Raw genomic sequence first — 14933 nt, 5'->3', positions numbered from 1 at the left:
ACAATTGAAATATTAAGATCTTGTTTTGCCCGTTTTGGACTTCCTAATCAAATAGTAACTGATAATGGTACTACTTTTTGTTCGGTAGAATTTAAAAATTTTCTGTCGAAAAATCAAATTACGCATACCACGAGTCCTCCTTTTCATCCTTCCTCTAACGGAGCGGCGGAAAATGCCGTCAAAACAGTGAAAAATGCACTGAGAAATGCTTTCGGCAAAAATAGGAATATTTGCATTAACTTGGCATTGAACAATTTTTTATTCGATTATCGAACAACTCCGCATTGCACTACCCAAGAGAGTCCGGCGAAAATGTTATTAGGTCGTGATTTGCGAACTCGTTTTGATATCTTGTTACCGAAAGATCAAACAGAGATAAGAAATCGAGTGTCAGTGGCACAATATAATCAAAAAATGGTAAGAGATTTTTGGTGTTCGAACCCGGGGAAGAGGTGACAGTGCGGGATTACCGAAAACAAAACTCGAGAGAGTGGATAAAAGCGGAAATTGTAAAGAAAATTGGCAAAACAATATATGTAGTACGAGTGCCAGATTTAGGTAATGTACAGTGGAGACGTCATTTAAACCAAATAAAAAAATTTCATTTTCGTTCGTCTTCAATAACAGAAAATATTAAAAATGAGGAACATAGTTCAAATGACGGACAACCAACTGTTTCTTTAAATAGTGACAATTTAGTTAGCAGTAGACCAAGACGATTAATTAAACCTCCAGATAGATTAACTTATCAATAAATTTTTTTTAATAATAATGAAATACAACTTTTTATTTTTTTTTTAAGGGAGGAGATGTAAGATATTCATTATAGATACACTCTGTATGTACATCGAGAGGTGGTATATTGTTTTTACGGGAATGTTTTTTTTTGTATATATTTTTTATATTGACATTCCAGTCAGTGGGAAATAGAATTTGAAAAGTGAAACATCTTGTTTGATTATTCCAGAACAAATATTTATATTAATATTAGTGGTGAATATTCTGAGTTCCATCAAATTATTGAGTTCAGTATATTACAATGAATAAAGCCAATTTTTAATGAAGAAAAACGTGTTTTCTTTCTCAGCCCAGGACTTTTCAGCTCGGGTGTTAATTTCACGAACTACACCGAAAATCGATTGTTATTTTTCAAGTTTGGTGTTTGTATATAAAACTGTTACTTTGAACAATCAAGTTTATGTCTCTAATTATCGATTGTTCCTGTTCCTGGGAGCCCCCGAATCTTCAGAAGATACTAAGATCTGAATCTGAAGGAATTTACTCCATTATCACGATCAAGTTCACGTTTTAAATATACAGTCCACTAATCTCTCAACAAAGTCTATTGAAGTGATTGCAATTATGCAACAGATCTCTTTTGTCCTTTTTGGCTACAGTATTCGTCTAATAAGACGCCACTGAATAGTAGTATCCGACATTTTGTATGTTGTTTTTTCGCTAAAAATCAGCAGTGGAATTTTCTTCAATGCCTCTCGTTCTGGGTAACATCAAGTAAGTTGGGAGAAGTCTTCTAGATGGCTCTAAAGTTGAATGACGTTTCCTGAAAAATATGTGATTTTGATTAATTTCCACGAATTAAATTGTTGAGATAAATTATTATCATCAATACAATTTATTAAATTTTGAGGTAAAATAGATAGTTCGACGAAACTCCCAGTCCAAGCTTGCTATTACGTATAAAAAATCCATCAATGATCTATTTTTGGCTCCCTTTCAGAATATCTAACTCGGGGAGTTTCGATCTATTCGGGTGATTGTAATGTATCAAACATTAACTTAAATGACTGTCGTTGGCAGCATGGTGTATGCGCGAGGAACATGGGCGTACCCCGAAATCTTATTTTATTTTTCCCGGGACTGCAAAACGTAACATGATGTCAAGACGACCAGTACTACAACCCTCAGTAGCAGTACTACAACCCTCAATGCCACAGTCAAGTAATTCAAATATATATGTTTATGTGGTATCATGAAAATTTAACACAGCCACATATACAGGGTGTTTCCTAACTACGGTACGACACTTCAGAGGGTGATTCGTTAAGTCGTTTTGAGAAACAAAGCTCTAATTAACATATGTCCGGAGTTGCTTCGTTCTGAGATACAGGGCGTTAAAGGTAAAAAACGGTATTTATAAAATATCATAAATGTCCTTACACCGATTTGGTTGAAATTTGCTACAGTTATTTGCAGTAATAAGGCACTGGTTTAGCCCCAACTAGATTGAAATTATTAGGACCAGTGGAGTTTCAGTGGGCACCACAGCCAAGAATATTGGGAAAAAAATATGCCACTGACTTGTCGCTTGTGTTACTTTCATTTCTAGCTTCGTTTTCGAGAAAAAAAATTGAAGTCACCTGCTTTGGAAACCAGGTGACTGTGCAAGTGCTGTCATATCAGTGAAATTCAGATTTGTCATTTAGCAGTGATTCCATCATGGACAATTTTACTAATGCTTTTTCAGTGAATATTTCAAAATAAAGTATCACTGAATAAGAATTTCACTAAAATAAGTTATACGATTATTTAGGGTAGCTACTCCCACAATCCCCCACCCAAAGCCTTACAAACTGTATGAAATGTATCATCGCGGTTTTTTTCGGTTTAAACAGATATATCAGAATGAAAATGCGGTACTTTGTCACTGAAATGAGTTATGCTGCTTATAGTAACCACCATCAACCCACCCGAAGACCTGACAAACTATGGGGTTCTTTTCCATATATTTTGAAGGCAGAATGCGGTACTATTTCATATATAGAATTCAACACAAATTCTTTTCCATAACAGAGTTAATTTCAGTTTTATTTTAACCCATTAATGTTAATTTCTTAGTGAAAAATCAGATTTGCTTCGAAATAATTTTGTTGCCTATCACTAGGGAATGATATTATCTCAAAAGCGTCGACTCATCACCAGCAATCCAGATAATATTTGTAGCGAACAAATCACAAAATCACGTTTAATACTTAATCTTCGGATTGTCATCGATCCAATTATTACAATAATAAAATGTTTCATAGTACTTTGAACGAATACACTCCAGATATAATCTTTCAATCATTAGAATATAACAATGTATTCAAAATGTTATACAAATCAAAAGCAACTATTTCATAAACGTGTTTTGAACGAGTAAAATAAGGATCCTAATAGGGGAGCCCAAGCGGGGATTTCGGGATTTACTAAAACGCGGCAGATTAATATACAGGGGGAAACCTTGTACCCGGTTAAGTACCTCCTCCAAATATGAGCCCTATGAAGGATCAGATTAGTAAAAAAAAATTGATCATCAGAAATTTTCGAGTGCGTCAGATTAAGGTAGGGTGAGTTAATTACCTGCTAAAAAGTGTATATTCCAGTAATCTGACAATTCGAGAGAGACGTAAAGAAAGGGGAGGGCAGCAAAATAACGTCATTTCGACATTCTCGAGCGTAGCTAATTTTTTTTAATTTTGAAGGAAATAATTCAAGGATAACGAAAAACATATAATCTGACGATTTCCGCAAGCCGACATAACAAAAATTCGTCGATAAAGCTTAATGGTGCAGCAGTGTGATACCTATATTTCCCTCTTCGAGTTTCTATTCCTCTATTCTCTATCTATTACTCTCTCACTCCGTCCCCACTCTGAATTCTGTTGCCATGACGCCATCACAGAGACTCGTTAATGATGAAGATGAAGATGATGATAAATAATCAATTAATTGATGAATGCAGCCGTCACTACGTGGTAAAAACATAGGAATTTTCATTTCTCGCTTTTTCATTGATTAATCAATTGATTATAAAAAATTAAATTTTTTTGAGCATTTTTTAAAAATTATTTTCTTATAAATACAAATATACTACTTAAAAAACATGCACTTATTTATTTGTATGTTATTTCCGGAGCTTTTCAATTGATTAAGTTCAATAAATTTAAAAAAAATTGAAAAAAAAAATGTTTCTGTCAGATTAATCGAATCCCTCTAGATAATCGTCAGATTATGAGACAGCACGTCTAAAACATAAAGATAAACCATATATATCGTAATCTGACGCGCTTGAGTATTTCAAAATGGCGAATTTTTTTTGCACATTATAATAATGCCCGTGAGTTTGCGTCAGATCGGAATCGTCATATTTTCGAATGAGAGCTTTTTTTTGTTGCTCTCAACACCCCCTTAGAAAATCTGACGCGCTCGATTAATTTTTTTTTCTTTTCACTTTTAACCCTTACGTACAACCACCCACATCATGCAAACGATCAGATTAACATACCAACATTATTAAAAATACGTAGGACATTGATGCTATCAATATCTGACGTGCTCGAGTATGTCCATGCAACAGTATTGTTTTACATATTTAAAAATCTTTATCCCCTTTCCTCACCGATGAAAAGGAATATATTATATAACATTTTTTTCTTCTTATCATCTAAGCTTTGCAACCTAATATGTCTCAATGACGCTAGAGTAAATCCCCATTTGGCAACGTGGGCTCCCCTGCTATCTACTTGGTTGTTCTGCTATAGGTCCACATCGTTCAAATTCAACATAAATTCAAAAAAACCTTCAAAATAACTATACGCCATTTTACTATTAGCGACATGGAAAATCATGGAAGAAGAAAATCATCCAAAGTGACTATAATTCCACTGCATCTCGCGAGGGTTTGTTTTGGCTCCCATCTGTTTAAAGTTGACCAAATAAATCCAGCTCCTTTCACTTAATTCGTAAGTGATCCTAAAGGCCATCGGTCAAACGCAGAAATACCCGATCTGGTTCGCTGCGGAGCAAGCACATAATATGTGCACTGCAACTAGGGTCTATGACATACCTCAACGTGACCTGATCGGTCATCGAGAAGATGCCCTGCAATGGCTTTCCGGGGTAATAACAGCACCTCCAGCCGAAATGCACTCTGTTGATCCTATTAGTTTACCTCAGTCATCCAGGACGAAATGTGCAACTCTGCAACTGTACCTGTGAACCATCTAGAAAATCCTCTACGAAAGCCACAATGACATACTGAAGAGATTTCAGTTCATTTGTCGATAGCAAAATGGGACGTTCAACGTGCAATATACCCACCTCAATGACTGCAGCAATCTGCTCATATGAGGGCATTCGCAAGTCAGCTATATCTGGCGGTACATTAGATTCAGCCATGCAGGTCTTCTCTTCTCTGGTTTGGGTGGAATACCGTTTGAGCGTAAGCGTTTGCTGACCTCCTCAAGGGAAGTTCGTTACCTCTCCTGATGTAGATTCTGCTTCTGCAGCTCAATAATTCAGTGCAAGGCTGATTTATATGATATCCTGCTCATGATGTCTATATAATTTTCTCCTAGGTTAGTCAACGGAACCAAAAAGTTCAGAAGCTTTTGCTTTTTGATCCGATGTTGACGGGGCGACCGTTGGATTCGTTTTTTGCGACGTCCATCTCTAAGAAAAGGAGGTCCATCACGCCAGAGCTTTGCATTACCGTGGTAAGATTTTTTTTGCAACGAGAGAGCGTCAGGTGTCGCAAACGTTTCGTTAGTGATACTGAGTGAGGAAGACTCGAGAAATGATTCCTAGATTCCTGATCCCACTGACCTGAAAAGTAACCAAGCTGCTTACAAGAGAAGGCGTTTCAAGCGTTTTCATCAGAAAAGAATGTATCACTGACATCGCTTCAGGCAGGAACAACTGTATTGCAAGAAGAGGTTCAGATCCACTTCAAGAAATTTTTACATTCTTTGAAGTATATTCCAAACAATTATCAGAATAGAGCATAGATGGCCTATGAAGTCTGATAAGATTACCTATAGGTCACTATGGTTTGAGTCTGCATACTCTGCTCCGCTGTAGAGCATCAGTTGTTAAGAAATTAACTATTACCATATGATCCTGGAAGATTATTAATTAGATGAGACTTAAGAATCTGGACTTATTTGACGGAGTTTGAATAGATACTAGCCACAATCTGTTTTTCCGTTAACCAGCTGTCGCCCCCCTACGAACGACAACTCTCAAAAGTAGAAACTATTGCGAGCTAAGGACTAACGAGGTCTTACCTTTCAACGTGTGATTCCTAACAATAAATCCACACAAGTTTCAGTGGAAGGTTAAATAGACTTACTTACTTTGCACCTAGCGCAAGCAACTTTCATTACTTCATAGAGCTTCATTTGAATATACATGAAGCTCTGTACGGAGCCTGCTAGATTATATCCAATAAAAAGCCACCCTCCCGATTGTAGATCCAAATATATCAAGCAACCTTGATAATCTGAAATATAGAAGGAAAATTAAACATTCTTCTCCTTTTTATGCACTTTCACGATAAGTCCTCTACTGATTCAACTGGCTTTATTCCTGAAAGCTTCAGAAGTACACGGCAAACTACAGCTACCCATTGTTTTAAAGTTCAGCTCAATGTACCTCAAATAACACTTTCAAGAACTTGCTTGACATCTTTGTAATTCCAAAAAAAATATTTCATATAAAACCAATTGTAATATTTTTTGACCTTCATGAATGATTATTATTGTATTCAAAAATGACGCACATAATTATTCAGGGTATAGCCACAATTTATCAATTTTTTATTCTTAATTTATGAATAAATCATCAAGCTCTAGGAAAACCAGCTTCTCGATGTTTCCTTGAACTCTCAGTTACTTAATTTATAATTCGTCCTTGATTACATTCTCAATAAAGTATCGTTATTCCTGAATACACTGGGAATAGTTGTCGAGACTAATTTTTCTGTTAACAATGTCCTGCGAGACAAGTATCTCAAATTGAATAAATTTCATGGCGGTATTTACTCTTTTGTTAACCAATTCAGACTTGCTGATTTAAACTAGCGAATTAATGAATAATTTACTGTTAGTTATAAGTCGCGGTGTCGAGAGGTTAACTCATTAATCTTCTGATGACTAGCCTATCGAATATCGTTTTACTTTTTGTTTTTCAAAATAATGTTTCCTCAATGTATTCACTCAATGTTTCATTCGTTCCAATTTATTTGATCGGTGCATTTGTTGGACGCATTAAAAATGATTGTTCACAATTTTTTTTTTCTATTTAAATGACAGTTGCTTTTCAATGTTGTAATATGATTTAAATTATTGGATAAAAAATTGTAAGCAGTTATAATATTGAAACATTATTCGACATTTTTCACTCAAAATGTTTGTCATATATCTGTTTTTTCAATCAAAATATTTGTTATAATTTCTGCGAAACACAAATACAATTGTTTGTTGATGATAGTAGTTACACGAGTTAAAATGATTGTTGCAGAAGAGGAATAATTAGATCTGGCAACATGTTTGTCTAATAATAGTACCGCAATATTCCGTCAGACCACAGCGCCGAATTGAAATTGTAAACAATCATTTTAATTCACGTATCGCTTATATGCAACCATCAAAATAAATAACTAAATATTACAGAATATCAATAAATAGTGATCTATTCAAGATCTATTTATTTGTAATAAGTTGAAATGTCTTGATTGTTGAGTTTGAGTGAAACATGAATTAAATTTATTATTGATAAATTTTAATTCGCTGCTGTCGGACGGAATATTATGGTACTATAGTACTTACTTATAGTACTATAGTACTATCATTAGAAAAACATGTTGCCAGATCTTATAATTCAGCTTTTGCAACAATCGTTTCCAATATTACTCTCTCTTTCCACCACTTTTCCTTCCTTCCAACTATTTGTATCAGTTGTATTTACATTGTCAGTATGAGTGTTTGCTTCATTATGCAAAAATGATACCTCATTCATATGTATGTGTTTATGTATGTATATGTGTATATAGGTGTGTATGTATGCATATGTATATATGTGTATATGCATGTATATGTGTATATATAAACAAAGTTTAAGTTGTTTATAGGTTGATACTACAACTCAAGCTCTGCTTAGGTGGATCAGCCTTCAAAATTGTTTATTTTTCATTCATTGTTATACCATTATCAAAATATGTAATTACCTAAATAAATGTATCTATCTCATCTATCTAATTGAAGGGGGTTTTGTCATAGTATAAATAATAGGTACATACTTGAAAAGTGGTTAACCGATCGTGAAAGAAAAGCACCTAAAGGCTTACTTTCGACCAAAAGAGGTCAGATGTCAATTTGGCTAAAGTGCCCATCAATAAGTTGAGGACCGCTCGGAGAGCGGGGGTGGATGGAGTGGAGTATAAGGTTTTCCTCGCAAATTAGTTGTGGGTCGAAGCTTTTACTTCAGGACACTCAACCCGGGAGGGGGCATGGGGGGGAAAAGTGGCTATAAATCAAATTATCTACAGAGACATTTCGTTCAGCCAGTGTCAACTCACCTACACTGAAAACAACTACTCCCCTGGCTAATACCACAAAGGGCATTGGATTATATCCGACAGGTGTCAGTGCAGGATTCTTCACTGAAGTTATTCCTGCATGTGCGTAATCGATTTTCAATTATTGAGAAAATATCATCACGCAATTCAGGTCTATCTGAAGAAGGAATTCTGTTAGTGCTACTCCTATGAAATTTATAATGATTCATGATTCATATAAAAATATTCAGGTTTGAGAAAAGATTCATTATATTTCAAGGCAGATGAAAAATATATATTTATTACCAAGTTTTATTAGAAAAGTTTGATGGTAATTCGAAAATATTTGTTGATATTATATTCCCAAAGTTGGCTTAAGTGAAATTGAAGTTTCATTATAATTCATCAGTCAAAAAAACAACTAACATTTTATTCAAATATCAAAATTACATGAGGAAATAAAAAGCTTGTTTGATTCACTCGTGAAATATATTTCATTGATATTTTTTGAAAGACATTTTTGGGTAGATAACCTTCCACAATCTGAAAAATAAACGTATGTCAAAAGAATTGAAGCTATTTACGATTTGAGGCGAAAGTTTCAATAACGTAAATCCAAACCTGAACCTAAAAAAAAAGGTTTGGTGGTGCAGCTAGGAAACTGAGACATCTCCTCAAGAGCGGCGTACCTTATGAAACCTTGTTGCACCAAATTCTGCGTACGTAGAATCTGGCGTCAGGTGGAGGAACAAACCCCCTATGAGCAGGTTAGCAAACGTTTGCGCTCAAGTGATAATTCATCAAAACCAGAGGTGAAAAAGCCCTGCACGGTTGAATCTAAGGCATCGTCAGGTGTAGCTGACGTGCAAAAACCCTCATATGGAAAGGTTGTCGCGGGTATCAATTTGGGAATCTTTCACATTGACTATCTGACTACCTCATTAACGATGAAATAGCAGAGCATATACTTTGTGCCTGCCCCGCTGGGGATCAAATCAGGTTTTTAGAGTTTGGCAGAGCCGTCCTCTCACCAACTGACCTGAAAGACCACTCACCATACAAACTCATCAGCTTCGTCAAGAAACTGGGTTTATTTGGTGGAATGTGAATAGGTGTGAGCCACAATAAACCCTTGCGGGTTACGGTGGAGGGTCGAATGGATCCAGTCAAATTTTACCTAACCTAGCTGACCCATTAGACTCCTCAGTGAATTACCGTGGCGGATCCAGAAAATCATTGGCGAGGGGGAGGGGGGATTTACAACTCAGAGTATGGGGTACATAATTCCTCCACAAAGCATTGAGTCCTTGGAGGTTTTCTTTTGATGTTCAGTAGTATGCATTCAGGAACAAACATTTGAAAAAAAATTAAACCATTGCTTGGTTTTAAATTGGCTGTTGATTTAAAATGTGTGTTCATCACTGAGTTGAACTGCATGTATTTTGGTTATTTTTCAGTACAAGAAATAGTGAATTGGCGTTCTATTTTGCAATATTCTTAAACGAGTTTTTTCTTTGGAATCAATATATGCTTCAAATCATTTCATTAGTATCTTTCATTCTATTTCATAATTACGTGCCATTCTGAGGTTGATTGAAGAGAAGTGGAGTATTTGTATAGCCGTGAATTTTTTCGCTAATAAATATACAAGGACGCCCAGTACGTATATTCTTGGTTGGCTATGACAGCTTGTCAAATGTAGTAAGAGCTTTCTGAATTCCGTTATGGTCCCGCCCACTAGATGTGCGTTCGTTAGAAGACTATGAGAGCGAGAGAGAGAATTATCACTAGATTTCACAAGCTGTACCTTCATAAATATTGTATATGGTTATCTCAGTTTTCGTCAATATGGCAAAAATGGTGTACACAGCTTGCACATTCACTACGCATATTCAAGTAAGATTTATCATTTTGGAGACAAAAGTCGAAACTAAAAATAACAAAATTGGTTGCTAGGCAACACTTTGCGGTAGTGTATTTAGCGGCCGCAAATAAGAGAAGGTGAGTTGTTTCAACTTAACGTTGTCGACAACGACGACATCGACTGCGATATTCTGCTGGAAGATCGGGGTCACCGTACCCTCAGGGAAGATAACGATGATAACATCCGCCCAGCTTCTGTGGAAGAGCTGAAGGGTTACATCAGGGCCGCAAAAGCCTACTACGGATTATAAACAGTTCGTTGGCCCTCAGATACTTCCCCAGAAGGTGGAAGCATGCGATCGTCGTCTGATCCCAAAACAAGGACAAAACCTGCTGTTCCCGCAGAATTGTCGCCCAATCAGTCTGCTCTCGTCGGCGGCTAAGCTGTTGAGTCTGTAAAGACTCAACAAAGAAGTTAAGGACCGAAATGTTCTGCCTGACGAACATATCGGTTTCAAGAGAGTACACTCCACTGAGCTCCAGGCACCGAGACTGGTCGGAAACACCATCGCAGAGCTAAACCAAAACCTAAAAGTTCATATCGTCCTTTTAGACATTTCGAAGGCCTTCAACTGTGTTTGGCACGAAGACCTTCTGCATAAATTAGTCGCGTTCAACCTGCCTCGGGGCCTGATCCGGTGGATTGGGTCTCTGCTGAAAGGCAGAATATTTCAGGTTACAGTAGAGGACTCTCTGTCTCACAACATAGAGATCCTCGCTGGAGTGCCACAGGGGGCCGTGCTCTCTTTCACGCTGTACTCCCTTTCCACCAGCGACCTTCCGAGGTCTGAGCGTGTGGAGATATCTCCCTACGCCGACGACACGGTTCTCCTTTCGTCTTCCATGGGTCAGGAGCACTGGGTCGTCTACATGCAACATGTATTGGACGACCACGAGCGCTGGTACCTCGAATAGAAGATCCGAGTGAACCCAGACAAGACTCAGGCGATAACCATGGAAAAAACGATATCTTCCCCGGCTAGAGAAGTGAGGATCTCTGAAAAGGAAATCGACTGGCAGGCGCGGGTAAAGTACCTCGGTCTTCTAATAGACCGTAGGTTCACCTGGAACCCGCACATCAAAACCGTGAAGGCAAAGATCGAGGGTCGGATCAAAAATCTGTACCCTCTGATCGACAACGTTCCAAAATGAGCCTTAAAAATAAGCTTACGATCTACAACACGATGTTCAAGCCTGTCATCATGTACGCTTCAGGCGTCTGGGGACAAGCGGCTCCGTCTAACATCTCCATTCTGGAGAGAGTACAGAATAAGCTAATACGGATGATTGTGAATGCTCCGTGGTTCTTGCGGAATGAAGCCATCCGCAGAGATTTTCAGCTGCCTTCCATTTGGCAATCCATTCAGTCGAGGAATCGGCGAGTTTTTGATAGTGCGGAATCTGACGAAAATCTGTTAGTTAGGGAAGCTTTAAATTATGCTGTAAACGACCCCTTCCGATGTAGAAGGCCCCGACATTCTGTCAAATGAGACCCTCATGTTCCCCCTTAACGGATGAACAAATTTATCATCCATCCTACCCCAGCAAGATAGGGGTACACCGCGACGTGTGGTACTGATGTCTGAGAACTAACATACCGGCACCACCTCTCAGTCATGAACCCATTTGTCTTTCTGACAAAAATCAGTCACAAGGGTAAGGGAGCTAGGCTCCAACCTGTCTAAACTGAAGATGCTTGGTCGGGAAGGGAAGTTGATTGTACCCTGCTGGAGTAACAATATCTACTGAAAGAGAACGGAAAATCAGAAAGTAGTCATAGTGTTTTCGCTAAAAGTAAAAAAGAATTTTATAATTAGTGAGATCACGTGAATTGCAATCCTATATGGCATTTTGCAACCGACCAAGAAAACTTCACTCCAGGCCTTCTCAAAGATTCCAATGTGTCTGGTATAGTGCAGAGAATTCTCAATAAATTAGAAATTCATTACTTTTAAATATCGAAAAGTTAAAGCATTAGTCGTCCAGATATGTCTGTCTGTCCGTCTCTCTCTAAATGTACGACACTCAAAGTCGACAGTGGGAAAATCTAATTACTATAGGTATTTATTCCATTATCACCATAGCTTTCGACATATCCGACATTAACATTTTCACTGCAGCTGATTAAAGAATTTATAAGTACCAGGTGTGCTTCTGATTAAAACTCTCGAGATAATTGAATGGATAGGATAAGTGGATCACAATCTTTCATCAATATTTTTTTTATTGTCTAACCTCACATTATATAATTAGAGCATACCGCAGTAACCATACAACTTTATCATAAGAATAGTTGGATATCTGAAATTTCACAGCAAAATGTATTCATGACAAGAACAAAATATTCATCTTCAGTTAGAATGCAATTTGAATGATTGTCAACAATACGATTTCTGTGCTATTAAAAAAACCACGGCCCTAAAATCAGAATTTGAATTTTTTTGTATGTGTATATCAATAAATCTATTGTTTTTTCTTTTAACTTGTTTATCCGCAAATTTTTGTTAATCCAAAATTGTTGCTTCAAATTCTGAACTGTTTTTCAAATTCCTTATTGATTATATGGATTTTATGAACTTTATAGTCGAATGATCTACCAAAAACACTCTTTACAACAGTTACTCCATCTGTTATGACAGCTGTCAACTCTTTGGCACATTTTATCACATATTTATTGTTATATATGTTATATATTTTTGTGAACCAGAATCTAGTGAAACTTCTACTTTCTTGTGTTTTCCGCGCTCAATATTGTCACAATAGTTGGGAATTCAAAATGTGAAAGATTGTGCCGAATTGCTAGTGATTTTTATTTCGCTGATCCAAGCACCAAAATGGGATTAAATATTTTCTGGAAAAAATATGATGGCTTTGCAGTATCTAAAGGTATGAATATGCTTTCAACAAAGTAAACACACTTTTTTACCTATAACCCATTTTCTTCTACCATGCAGACATTTTATAATTTTTTTAACCTCCATGACTGACAAGTTCAACGATTTTTTAATTATTTTTATCATCTACTGATCTTCCCTCACCTTATGAAAAATATCTGAAATTTCTAATTTTCATTCACACCGATTATCGAATGAATTCCATTAGTTCGGACTTCCATTGTATAATATAATGATATGATTTGAAATATCTGAAATAACAAATGAAACCTCATCTGAAAGATTTGGTTTTATTAAGATGTCTTTCCCATACCATCAGTAAATCGAGTGAAATAGCTGAGTGTATAGTCGAAGTAAGCAGTATTGTGCATTCTTAAAGTTGGCGGCATTCTCAAAGGCAAAAAAACCAATTCATAGAAATGAACCGGCAGCAAACTAGTCCACGTGAACTGTAGACTTGGCGGTTCGCATAGGATAATTTTTACTAACCGAGTTTTATGATTGGCAGAAGAGTCATAAATTTAAATTTGAAGTCATGTTTCGGTGACGAATAGAAATCGGGAATGCGGCGATGGTTATCGTGATCGTGTTCAGTTCAGGAACTGATCGCGGTTTGAGTGTTGAAATTCGATATTGGTGTAGTTATAATTACTAAAAATTTTTGTTATCTGTTTAAAAAGTGGCGTCCTTGGACAAGTACTAATAGTAATAACGAATGTGATAACAACGCAGACTTTCTCCTGTGTAGTAATTCCAATAGCGATGGTGAACAATGCAAAAAAGCGTTACCAGTGAATAAGATTCGAATGCATTTGAATATTGAAACACAGAGAGTATGTTTCAATTTATATAAGAATCTAGTTTCGAAGGGTAACAAACTATTACAAGCAAAATAAGCAAAATCAGATTTGTCCGAAATTCCTTCCTCAACTGTACGTAAAATAGTCAAAAACAAACGTTATGAACGCAAGACGCGATGTGATAGAGGATTACCAAAACCTTTAGATATTCATTTATTAGAATCAATGAAAAAAACAATATACCACTGTTACAAAAGCAATGAGATTCCTACAACTGAAATCATAAAGAATAAATTGAATACTTCCGGCCATAACGTGAGCTGCTGTGACAAAACTCTTCAGAATTGGATAAAGGAGAAGACTGGCAGATAAGGATTAAAAAGATAATTTTAGTTGAAAAAGACTATGTGGAGACTGAGCACTTCTATATTGATGGTGGAAATAAATTCATTATTGATTCAAACAATGACAGTGATAGTAAAACAGAGAATATTGAAGAGAAATTATCAGAAGCTTTCGAAGAAACTTAGTGAAGTGTTTTTGAAGCGGTCGATTGTATGTATATATATATATATATATATATATATATATATATATATATATATATATATATATGAAGTGGATAATCTTAGCGACTGGAGAAATGTACGGTGAAATAGATTAACAGGGTCTCTCAGTCAAAAAATCAAAAATCAAACTCTGCTTTACATTGCCAAGCTTTCGCTTCTAATGTGAAGCTTCTTCAGGGCCTATAATTTAATGAGTTGTGAATATTTTTGCCATTGAATAACATTACAAATCATACTCACAGTAAAAATGAGCGAAAAACAATAAATTGAAAATTAAATTGACGAGAAAGTTGTACATCTATAGGATTTTTTTGTGGGTTTGACAAATGTCATACATTCACATAAATGTCATTTTTCAATGGGTATGATGATTTCTTGATTTTTGACTCTAAAGAAAAAGTTATTGATTGAT

The 14933-nt window shown here is 36.2% G+C and overlaps 1 protein-coding gene across 2 annotated transcripts in view; it reads left to right on the top strand.

Annotated features, from left to right (window-relative positions):
- Atet (ABC transporter expressed in trachea) overlaps nucleotides 1-14933 on the top strand; it is a 69717-nt gene that overhangs the window by 8855 nt on the left and 45929 nt on the right. Inside the window, exon 1 of one of the 2 annotated variants that reach the window (XM_023155806.2) lies at nucleotides 12914-13144. The exons of the other annotated variant lie outside the window; for it this stretch is intronic. The gene's annotated coding sequence lies outside the window, so the exon portion shown is untranslated. Of the gene's footprint in view, nucleotides 1-12913; nucleotides 13145-14933 lie in introns of those variants that run through there. 2 annotated transcript variants of the gene reach the window in all.

The sequence above is a fragment of the Leptinotarsa decemlineata genome, unplaced genomic scaffold (genome assembly GCF_025532065.1).
Source record: "Leptinotarsa decemlineata unplaced genomic scaffold, Ldec_3_MD MMD2_P_RNA_scaffold_6, whole genome shotgun sequence".
Classification (NCBI taxonomy): Eukaryota; Metazoa; Arthropoda; class Insecta; order Coleoptera; family Chrysomelidae; genus Leptinotarsa; species Leptinotarsa decemlineata.
Note: the sequence above shows the minus strand (reverse complement) of the source record. Positions and strands in the feature narration are given on the sequence as shown.